Raw genomic sequence first — 12500 nt, 5'->3', positions numbered from 1 at the left:
ATGTTCCGCTGTCACACGCACCGACAATGTCCCGATGTCACATGTATAGCAACAATGTCCTGCTCTGTCACACGCGCCGACAATCACTCTCTCTGTCACACGCGCCGACAATCACACGCGCCTCCTCTGTCACACGCACCGACGGTGTCACACGCGCCGACAATCCCCCTCTCTGTCACACGCACCGACGGTGTCACACGCGCCGACAATATCCCTCTCTGTCACACGCACCGACGGTATCACACGCGCCGACAATATCCCGCGCCGCGGATCACATCATCTGATCATCGTCTGATCGTGATCGTCGAATCACATCGTTAAACAAAAACGCTCGCACTGCCGCGCACGCGCTTACCGGAGCGGAAAACCACCACCAGCTCGTCCGCGAGGTAACCGGTCGCTTATCAAGCAGGCGCGGACGAGAGCGTGGAGGGGAAGTGGGAGGGGTAGACTGAGGAGGAGGAGGGGGAGGTGATGCTCTGGTAAACGCGCGGAGAAACCGGTGCGTGAGAGGTGAACGAGCCGAGAGAGAAAGAGAGAGGGTGTTTCGGACAATTACACCTCCTACTCCAGTTTCGGGACGAGTTTGACCTGATTGCCATCAGAACGCGGTGTTATTGGCACTCGTGATCGTAATTATGGGAGGATGCGGGGCGCCGGGAGGGTGGTTGGTCGGAGGGCGTGGGAGTAGGTGGGTGAGGGTAAGGGAGGCTAATCATACGGGTGTGATTTAGAGTGGGATAGGCAGACTCCCGTGTGTTTAGTTGTATGGTAATAGTAGTGTGTTGATATGATCAGGAGTTAATAAAGACAAATGTAATAACGACTTTGTCTTTATTAACTCCTGATATGATGTGTATGTATCAGAAGTAGATTATAGGAGGTTCCCTATTATCGACTTCTGGTATGTATACTACGTATGTATTTAAGGGCTACATAATATATTAATTAATACCGTAAGGTACCATATATAAGGCATTATTAGCTCTTGATGTATTGTAAGTGCATTCGCGCACCCCGCCCACACAGGTGAGTGTACTATTCCTGGTGAGGTATTATTAGCTCTTGATTATACGTATATGTAAACGACTATAATTACACGACATATAATGCGGGTAATGTTTATAGATGTTAACGGGGAAGGTTTCTTGAAGGCATGTTTATAGGCAACAGTCCCTTTTCAGATTATATGGTTGCAAACGCGTCTATGTTTAGACTAGAGTTGGGCCCACGTGTCTGCCCAGACCACATTTAGGCAATCGTTTTTGTTTAGACTGCACGTAGGTTGATGTGCCTAAATTAATTACTATTATGTGAGCATATCTATTTAGCTATGTGTTTGTGTGTGTGTGTGTGTGTGTGTGCGCGCGCGCGCGCGGGCGCGTGTGTGTGTGTGTGTCGTGGGGGAAAGGGTATGCTTAAACGAATACGAAATATACGTGAATGTCTAAGCACAGACTATTAATGCATATATGTACAGGTCACATAAGCTATTTTCCCTGCGTTGCGCCGCTAAGCAGCGCCAGCTGGTGGATATACAAAGGTATTCATGATACATCTAGCTATCAGCTGATCTGCTTATACTAACTACTGTATTATACTTACAATAATTAGTATAATAGAGATTAGTGCTTCGCGACGAACGATTGTGTTCAGAATGCAACTAGCAGGCGCACCATACCGGCACAGACAGTGTATTTATTCGTTCTTAATTGTTTGCACCGGGTATTACGCGATTGGCGCCACTAAAATGAGTTGAAATTAACGGCGTAAATTTATGATCTACGCCTCATAGTATTAAAATGGCGGATTAACCCATTTGTGTGTAATAACTATAATGCAGTGTGCTATGGACATATTTGTTTGTCAGCATATTATAACGAACAGCCTGCTGGCAAGTGCGCATATGCGTGTACTCAAATTCTAGCTATTATTTATAAGCCTTATAATGAACTCCTACTACTAACGCGAAGGCTTCGTGCGGTTGAGTATTTTTTTACGGGAAAGTAGTTTATATACATGGTGTTCGAACACTGGCTTCATGCTACACCAAATCTCTAACTTGATTATATTTATATTGTTTCAGCAGGCGTATATGTTGTCTCAGTATATTTAGGTAAGACGTCCAGGGCAGCCTTATAATTATTGATTCTAAGCTTTTCCTCGGTAAATATTTCTTATGGGAAGTTTTTTTTCAACCATGTGCTAACTGGTTTATTGTACAAAATCTCGGAGCTGATTATATTTATATTGTATTCACAGCCGTATATGTTTGCTGCTCAGTATATTTAGGTAGAGTCAGGCACCTTAATATTATGGAATTCAGCTTTGCTCCGTAAATATTCTTATGGCAAGTTTTTTTATCAACATGTGCTCAACTGGTTTTATGCTACAAAATCTGCTAAAAACTGATTATATTCTATATTGTTATTCACAGCGTATATAGTTGTGCGGCTCAGTACTATTATGGTTAGACGTGTCCAGGGCACGCTTATAATTTATGAATTCAAGCTTTGCCTCGGTAAGATATTCTTATGGGCAAGTTTTTTTTTTCAACATGCTGCTAACTGGTTTATGTACACAAATCTCTTAACTGATTATATTTATATGTATTCACAGCGTATATGTTTGGTGGCCTCAGTATATTTAGGCTAGACTCCAGGGCAGCCTTATAATTATGAATTTCAAAGCTTTGCTCGTATAATATTCTTATGGGAAGTTTTTTTCTTACAACATGTGGCTAACGTGGTTTATGTACAAAATCTTCGACTGATTAATATTTATGTTGTACTTCACTGTTGCATGTATTGATACTTAGTATTGTAGGCTGAGATGCCAGGGCACCTTATGACTAATCTTCAAGCTTTGGCTGGTCAGATTATTTTTACTGGTGTCATTTATATACGATGCTCTCAGTGTTTAAGAACAAAGGCGTTGACTCGCTTATATTTACATTTAGCGATTTACACCAGGAGTTCTGAACTCACTAATTACTCAGAGGTATAAGAGCACCTTTTAGATTGTTTACTCAAGCTTTGTGTGGTTGACATTTTGCTGAAAAGTTGTTTTATATGCGTGAGATAAATTGTTTTGGGCATGGCAACATATCGACTCATATAATATTCAATTTCAATTATACCATGTCCACAGGCAGGCATCAGGATTTTGTCTGAGGGGGTCAGGGGAAAGGCACTTTGCAGATTTTGTTAGGGAACTGAAGCGTGGGGTCGGGGGGCCTCCCCAGAAAAATTTTTAAAAATACAGACCTCCTTTTTATGCATTTTCAGAACAGCATATGAGGCGAAATTTTTGTACTTCAAGTCTTGTCATAGCAATGAACAGACAATTCCAGTACAAGGCAAAATCCACAAACACAACCCCACTTGCTTGAAATTAACTGCATCAGAGCGACAAAATACTAGTACGCTCGTGAAATCAAACTGCGATATGGATTGAACACATTTTTATTACAAAGAAAATAAAATCATTACATGTACTAATTTATATGCTTTTCGTTTCATACATTTACTATAAAACTTGAACTTCAACTTGAATTTCAACGACTGATATATTGTCTTACTTAAAACACACTCAGTATTACTCTTGCCACAGGGGCGTGTACGGATTTTGTAGCAGGGGGGGGGGGGTTACAACCGTAACCCAAACTTGGGAGCACGCGAAAGGGGCGGTCTTGGCCGCTCCCCCAGAAATTTGTAAATTAGACCCCCTCAGATGCGCTTTTCTGCGCGAGCAGGAGGGTCCGGACCCCCTGGACCCCCCATGTACACGCCCCTGTGCCAGTAGTACTTGAATTTCAACGACTGATATATTTATCTTACTTAAAACATACTCAGTAATTACTCTTGCCACAGGGGCGTGTACAGGATTTGTAGGCAGGGGGGGGGGTACAACCCGTAACCCAAACTTGGAGCACGCGATAGGGGGGGTCTTGGGGCCCTCCCCCAGAATTTTTTTGAAATTAGACCCCCTCAGATGCGTTTCTGCGCAAGCAGGGGGGGTCCGGACCCCCTGCGACCCCCCTGTACACGCCCGCTGTGCCAGTAGTACCTTACTTTTACCAATTTAGACCAAAGGAGTGGGCTCTTGCCGAGAGAGAAATATAGTAATAGTACTACTAAGTACGTTTTAAGTAAAAAATGCAAAGATAACATCGAAAACTATTCAGAATGAAATTATTGAAGCAAAATTAGAGGGGGGTTATTACCCCAGGAGGGTACCAGTCTATAACAAAGCAATCAACGGTGGTGCAGCCTGGCGGCGATCTGTCGCAGCTCAGAAAACAAGTCGGGTCGGCCCCCCGTCCCCCCTAAAAAACTCCTCGGAAAACATTTTTTCCGCTTAAAAATCTATATTATTTTTTAAAAAATTGGAGAAAAAAAATTTCCTTGGGCCAGAAAAAAGGGCAACTCAAAATTTTTAGGGGGGGTGCGCACCCCCTGCACCCCCCCCCCTGGATCCGCCCCTGACAGGCATTAGGGCATTAGGGCGATATCCCCCCCCCCATCCCAGAATCAACACTAGCAACCGAGTTACAATATTGTGAAACAGAAATTCAAGAGACCTTCGAAACTTCGTTTTTCTTATTGTTTCTGCAATCATGTGCTCATTAGCGCATGAATCGTTGAAAAATTGTCGTCTGAAGTATTGACACGCATGCCGTTGCGCGGGTCTCTGTTCTAGACCCTTCTGTGTGACCTTACAACGCCCCCCATATCCTCTTCCTTGCAACTCTCGTCCGCTCCACACACACATGCACCACCAAGGTCACATTCTTGGACCCACCAGTGGAAATTATTGTATAATTTCAACAGAATAATCTGCATTTTAACATATTGCTCTCGACATGCACTAGACGCAAGAGTTTCATCGTTTCACCGCGCTGTGGCGCCACATACACGCTGACCGCGCAACATTCGCTGTGTCCGACCCCGTATCCTTGCGCTACAAGACTTAGTGTGTCCGTCACCCTATCTCACTGCTGATAAATCGTCTAGAACGTTTCCTCGAATCCACTCACCGTAGTAAGTAGCAAATGTTGCACAGTCCCACGCCCCTCCTTCAACCCATATATCAGTCGTAGTGCTTTGTTGGGAATGAGTAGAAGTTACGTTGCAAAGAATATAATTAATATAGGTTAAACGCTGGTTTATTTTTGTTTGTGGGTTCGAGCTTTGTGGTGAAAGAATGGTTCGTATAAATACACAGATATTGTGGCGAGATTTTCACGCTAAAACTGTAAAAACGTTTACAGTAACAGCAAGCTACATGATAGCCAGTATATAAGAAAAATTAGAAGAAAATAAGTTCACATCATCTCAGGACTGGATGGGAAGGAAATTATGGAAGTACAACGGATATCTTAGATTTCCTAAAAAGAATGATGCAATAGAAAAAACATATGATATATATAAAATAAAAATAAATATATATAGTAATATGATTGATATAATTATATCAGGAGTAGATAATAGAAGATTGGGTAGAATCTTCTATTATCTACTCCTGATTATATATATATATATATATATATATATATAACGCATCGCCTTCTTTTCCGTTCGTGTGTGGCTATGAAATCTTAAAACCCAACACCAAAAGCACGCCCCCCCCCCCACACACCGCACGCACGCACGCACGCGCACGCACGTACACGCACACACATATACACACACACGCACGCCGCGCGCGCGCACGCACGCACGCACGCACACACACACACACACACACACACACACACACACACACACACACACACACACACACACACACACACACACACACACACACACACCAATACACACACATGGTTGATATATATAGACCCCTCCTGACTAACGCACAAACAAGATCTTTGTAACTATACCCTGTTCTAATCGCGACATCTGGTTGGCATCTGCTCCCGGCAGCCGACGCGCACAAGTTGACATTTCACACGTAATTTATAAACAAATGTCAGCCAATATGTCAACTTTGCACTGCAAATACAAACCCATCGCGGGTCGTCTACTATATGTTTGTTTTAGTTATTAATTAATTATTTAATTATTATGACGTAATCTATGTCCCCCCAGCGCGTGTACGATCTCCACGCTCTGATCTATGCGATATTCGAGCTATATTTGTATAGTATATATATATCTACGAGCTGCATGGCAACAGCTATTATACTAATAATCTAACCAATTTCTAACAAAATACTACCTAACTATCTTCCGGTCATGTAATTAGCCGCATATGCCAGTATGTATCAACCACACTGTTACAACCTCAATTAATCATTGATATTTTATATTTTCAGATGTACTGTCCGCGCATCTGTGCAAAAATCGTGTGATTGTCACGCACAGCGCCACCTGGAGGCTGGCCGCGGAACCAAACCTATACATGTCGTAGATCTCGTTTTGTGTTTTTGGCTTTCCCCGTGCACACGCGGGGAGCGCAATTTTCTCACATTCTTATAGAAAACGCTTTACACCATGGAAGTCCAAGAATAAACCCACGCGACGCACGCAACGCGGAAAAACCCCGACAACACAAAACACGCAAAAACACAGTGCATAAAATTAAGCCATTGGCTCGACACATCACGTCTCACTCAGAAAGGCCAGCTAAAAAAATGCGTATGAAAACCAACACCACGTGACACATTGACAATTATCCGCGTGAAATAAATAAATAAATAAATATAAATAAATATATATATATATATTATGTGTGTACATGTGTGTGTGTGGGTGGGGGGTGGGGTGCGAGGACCGACAACATACGTCCTGTGGTGCGTGTTTCACGGTTTACGGTACACGTGCAGCCACACGGAGATTCTAGATCAACAGGGACCAACACAATAGCAAACAGCATGACTCAGCCGGATGTGTGTGTCGATTGCACCATAGCACGTGACGTGTAAGGTTACAACGAACTACCACGGGCGCTACCGGCTGCATAGGGAATTTGGCAGCGAGCCAGAAACGGTCGTTGCCCAAACATTCAGTATCGGTTATTGATTCAGCTGGGACACACCCACCATCTCCACACCCAATGTGGACAGCTGGCATTGTTGACTTATTGCGGCTATTTTTCGCACAAAGAAACGGCACATCTTCTTGCCAATCCTATTCGCGATTTGGCATCTGGCCAAAACGTGCACAGCGACTACAGACGAGCGAGCGGCGATGCGATGTGTCCTACACTGGCAGCTTGCCAAAGGTTGCCAAAGGCGCTGCCAACGGCAACCGTACGCGGGCTATAATTACTAGAGCTAGCCAAAGGTTAGCGGCTAAATACGCCACTGAGAATTGCCAAAGCCGAGATGGCTGGCATGCGTGCGCATTTGCCCTCCCATTAATTATGGCGAATTCACCCCCCAGTCCCTGACTCATAAATTGGCAGTTTACTAACAATATGGCTGTCGCACGGAATGATAGATGATCACACGATACGTGGTGGCAATAAGATTTTATTCCGGGCGTTCGCCAAGGACGTTGTGAAATCACACTGTAATAAAACAGCGATTAGCAAAAACGTCGATTAATTAATTATATATTATTTTTCGAAAATAATTTTTTTTAGCAATAGTGACTGTACATATATACGCCTATCAAAATTAAAATATTAGTTAATGTTTGTGACACATCTATCTATCAATCTCGCTCTCTCTCTCTCTCTCTCTCTCTCTCTCTCTCTCTCTCTCTCTCTCTCTCTCTCTCTCTATCTATCTATCTATATTAATATATCTACATATCGATCAATATATCAATCCATCCATTCATCTATCCATCCATCCTTGGAGTAATCATTCGGAGTCAGAATATGATTACTCCAAGATCCATCCATCCACCTATACCTATTTGTTATCTGTCTCTTTATCCCCCCCCCTCTCTCTCTCTCTTTCTCGCTCTCTCTCTTTCTCTCGCGCTCTCTCTCTCTCTCTCTCTCTCTCTCTCTCTCGCTCTCTTCTCTCTCTCTTCTCTCTCTCGTCTCTCTCTCTTCTCTCTCTCGCTCTCTCTCTTTCTCCCTCTCTCTCTCTGCTTTTCTCTCTCTCACTCTCTCTCTCTCTCTCTCTCCTCTCTCTCCTCCTTCTCTCTCGCTCTCTCTCTCTCTCTCTCTCTCTCTCTCTCTCTCTCTGCTCTCTTCTCTCTCTTATATATATATATATATAGATATATCATACGCTACCGCCCCCTCTTGTTAACTCGGAATAACACGATGTAATTAGCGCTGCTGCGGCTACGGCGGCCTAGCCTATCTATCAGGCGACGACAGCCGCTGTGTAAGCTACAGCACATAGCTCGCCTCGCGCCGACTTTATTCAGCCATACCATATACGCCTACGCGTACATCGTTTAACGTGATCGATCGATGATTGTGTGTGCCTGATTTCCGCTAGCGCTTGTCTAAAGAGTCGATACAACATGGCGGACATGGCCCCGTGATGAGTGTTGCTATCCCCGGGCGCGAAAATTTTTTCCCACTTGAGTTCCGGACCACAGCCAATCAGCGCACTCCATTCACTCGACTTCCTCGAAGCAACAATGTAAAATGAGTACCACTTAACCCTAACCCTAACCCTAACACCTACCCGAACCCTAAAACTAACTATAATCCATATATATACGACCCATATATTACAAAACACTATCTATGGTGGGTCCTGAACTCAAGTGGGAAAAAAATTTGGGGCGTAGAGTGCTACCGCAGCGTGGCAGCACTAGTATTAGGATTAATATTATTAGTATTAGTATTAGTATTAGTATTAGTATTAGGTTAGGGTTAGGGTTAGAGTTAGGGTTAGGGTTAAGGTTAGGGTTAGGGTTAGAGTTAGGGTTAGGGTTAGGGTTAGAGTTAGGGTTAGGGTTAAGGTTAGGGTTAGGGTTAGAGTTAGGGTTAGGGTTAGGGTTAGAGTTTTTGCATCATGATATCTGTCCCCACACCATAGATTAATTTTTGTGGATCACACCCCCTATATATAGCGATCCGATATATAGGTATTTAGTGTTAGGGTTAGCCTTGGAGGTGTTAGAGTTCGGGTTACCGTTACTGTTAAATTTTGAAGTAAACGTCAACTGTATCACTGACTTTCACTCCACGCCCGGGTGATAGCAACACCCCCCAATGATACGCCGTGCCATGTGCCTTACGTCCCAAACTCGTTATATTCCGCCGGCGAGGCAATGGCGCGCGCGCGACCGCGTCCTCCGAGTCCGATATAATCAACGAAGCGCGTGGTGAAGGCAGCGGAGATCCGGATTGCAATCTGGTTTCGCGCGCGCAACCTCGTCCGCGCAGTTACGTGATAAGCTTGCCATCGATCCGGGACCGGATCTGCGCGCGGGCGCGCTGCGCGGGCACCCGCATCACGCAGGCTGCTCTGCACCAATCAATGGGCGCCGGGGGGGGGGAGCGTGGTCGGCAATTGCTAGGGAAGTTAAGCCTGCGTGCTGTATATTATATTGTGTGTAATTCGTCCCGCAACGCCGAGGGGTCGTCTCCATATATTTCCTTTTTCGTAGCGCGTCGTGTTCGCAGCGGCACCAATCGATGTCGGATGTCTGGGGCACGTACGTCGCGGGGGGAAACTTGCGCACGATCTCTCCGACTAGAGAATTCAGTTTAATGCGTGCGAGAGTTGGTATAATTACATAAATTCCATTTACCGTTAATAATTAATTGTATTTATTAAATATTAACTGTGAAATTCGTGCCGTAACAATCACCGCAATCAAACACCAGGTTATAGTTGTATAGCTCCTGTGAGGAGTTCGTAAATCGATCGACGTCAAACCAGTTCACGCTGGATGATAAAGATGGCGCCTGACTATCCAATATCGATTTAGGTATGAACGCGTGTGGCCGGAAATTCAATTTTGAGCTATGATTACTGGCGCACGTTAGGTAATGTGAAATTATTGTCCGTAAGGCACGAATCATTCGAAAGTAATTTGATTCTTCAGTTTGCTTCTCTTCGAAGAGATGGCATTATCAATCCTATTCTATATACATATAGTGTTATTACACGAAGCGTTAGTATATAGCACCGAAGCGCGTACCAAACTCGCATGTGAAACGCCAACGGTAATCTCATATATAGCAAGACTCATGTTTAATTATTCATTCATTTAGTTTATTCATTTATTTATTTATTTATTTATGCACCCATTTCATTAAATTATTTATTCACGTAAATTATTTATTCACCTATTTAATTAATTAATGATGTATTCATTCACTTATTTAACGCCGCACTATGCGCATCCAAACGCTAATTTCTACAGTACTAGATTAGCAAATACTTCGTGTCATGCATAATAACACTACGTACCTTATGCCAAAATATACTCTAGTTGCTCCCATTTCACTGCGCGTTTGCACAAGAAAGAGGTGAGAAAACTGGCATTCTGGCGCCAACGCCGACTTGTTTGCTAAACAATTTAGCCTCGAAGCGGTTAGGTGACGTCACATGTTTTTATCTTTGCTACACTCGTACCGCTGTACCGCAGCACCGCTGTGCGGTTGCTTGGCAGGGCAACGCGAACGTGTTAACAACATCGGAGAATTTGAACAACATTGGAGGTATTTTCAAATGCCTTTTATAAGACAACGCGCAGTGAAATGGGAGGAACTAGAGTTTATTTTGTCATAAGGTAGTGTGATTATGCATGACACGAAGTATTTGCTAGTCTAGTACTGGCGAAATTAGCGTTTGGATGCGCATAGTGTGGCTTTAAGTATTCATTCATCGTACTAAATTATTATTCCATTCATTCGTTTAGCAATTCGTACGTGTGCCTAATTACTTCGCGTAGGTGAATACTGAATGCACACTGGCACAGGCACAGCTGCACCGTAACGCTTGGCTGCGTATAATTACAGGAAGGCTGGCCTACATAGCCCAGCTGTCGACTAAAAAGAGTCGAGCATGAAGCGAACTGTAGGGGTGCTGTGTTATAGTGTAATAGAATATGCGTGCGACGGGCACGCACGCACTGATCACGTGCTACTGAATATAGATGGCGTGATGGGCAGCGCGCACGAATGTGCTAGTGTTGATGTGACGCCATATTCTCTGTAAACATATCCGATCCTTTGTTCGAAACGTGCACGTGCAGCCTAGCTAGGTGAAACACTGTTGTTTACGCTGGGGTATTTCTGCAAGGTTGTCATTAATACTATAGAGTATAGACTCATCAAATATGTAGCTCGCACTCTGGACATTCCGGGAAGATGTACCATAGACCTTAGACACACTGTATCGAGTTTACGATTTACACAATGTAGGCTTTCTTTCCTTATAGCCAAGCTATACACACATGAAAATCTAGTTTACACTATATGAACCTCCTGTAAAGGTTAGGCACATACCTTGTGCAAATCTAAAGTTTTCACCGTATATAGCCCCTGCGGCCCTGCCCGTAAATCCATGGTTTAAACCATCTATTCTTCTTATAGCCAAGCTATGCACACAGGAAGATGTCATTAACACGATGGGCTGCCTGTCAAACTAGGGCATGGACCTCCTGTAAATTTATGGTCTCGTGGTTTACACCGTCTACTCTCCTCAGGTCTGCTACGTAAGCCTCGCCTAAGCTGCAGCTGCTTACGCTATACGACCCGTCTCTAATCCCGTGGCTTACACTCTTTACACTACTGCCCTCTTACAGGGCGGTGATTAGGACATTCTAGTTGTCAGTATGTGATGAACTCAGAATGGTCTGTCTGTGGTCAGAGTGGTCTTACTAAATTTTATCTCATAGATTTCTACGTAACGTAATAATCGGTCAATCATTACGTAAGACTGGATTTAATATCTACAATTTAATATTCACATAGGTTGAAACTTTATGCAAGTGATTGACGTACATATAGTAGAGATAGGAAATTCGTAACATTGTATTTCACATGATATTTAATGCTTCTTATCGGAACCGCGATTGCTTGGTGCGTGCGGTCCGTGTATAGCTGTATAGGACACAGATGGATATTGATGACCCATAATTGATACATATGGGACATATGGGTATAGTCGTGAGCGGTGCCTTAATCAGTATAGGGCACGATTTTTTTTTATATATGTGGTCTATAATTTGTAACTGGCAGCCATTACATATGCACGGTCGGCCATGCGTTGATTCGGGTAGCCACGAATGGGTTGTAAGTGAGCATAGCCGGTGTATGGGTAATGCATGTATGGTTGGTACATGGGTGGTGCATGGGTGGTGTATGGGGGGTACATAATGGGTACATGGGTGGTGCATGGGTGGTGTATGGGTGGTACATGGTGGGTACATGGGTGGTGCATGGGTGGTGTATGGGTGGTACATGGTGGGTACATGGGTGGTGTATGGGTGGTACATGGTGGGTACATGGGTGGTGTATGGGTGGTGTATGGGTGGTACATGGTGGGTACATGGGTGGTGCATGGGTGGTGTATGAGTGGTACATGGTGGGTACATGGGTGGTGCATGGGTGGTGTATGAGTGGTA

This window comes from Priapulus caudatus, unplaced genomic scaffold (assembly GCF_000485595.1).
Source record: "Priapulus caudatus unplaced genomic scaffold, Priapulus_caudatus-5.0.1 Scaffold821, whole genome shotgun sequence".
NCBI classification, from domain to species: Eukaryota; Metazoa; Priapulida; class Priapulimorpha; order Priapulimorphida; family Priapulidae; genus Priapulus; species Priapulus caudatus.
Note: the sequence above shows the minus strand (reverse complement) of the source record.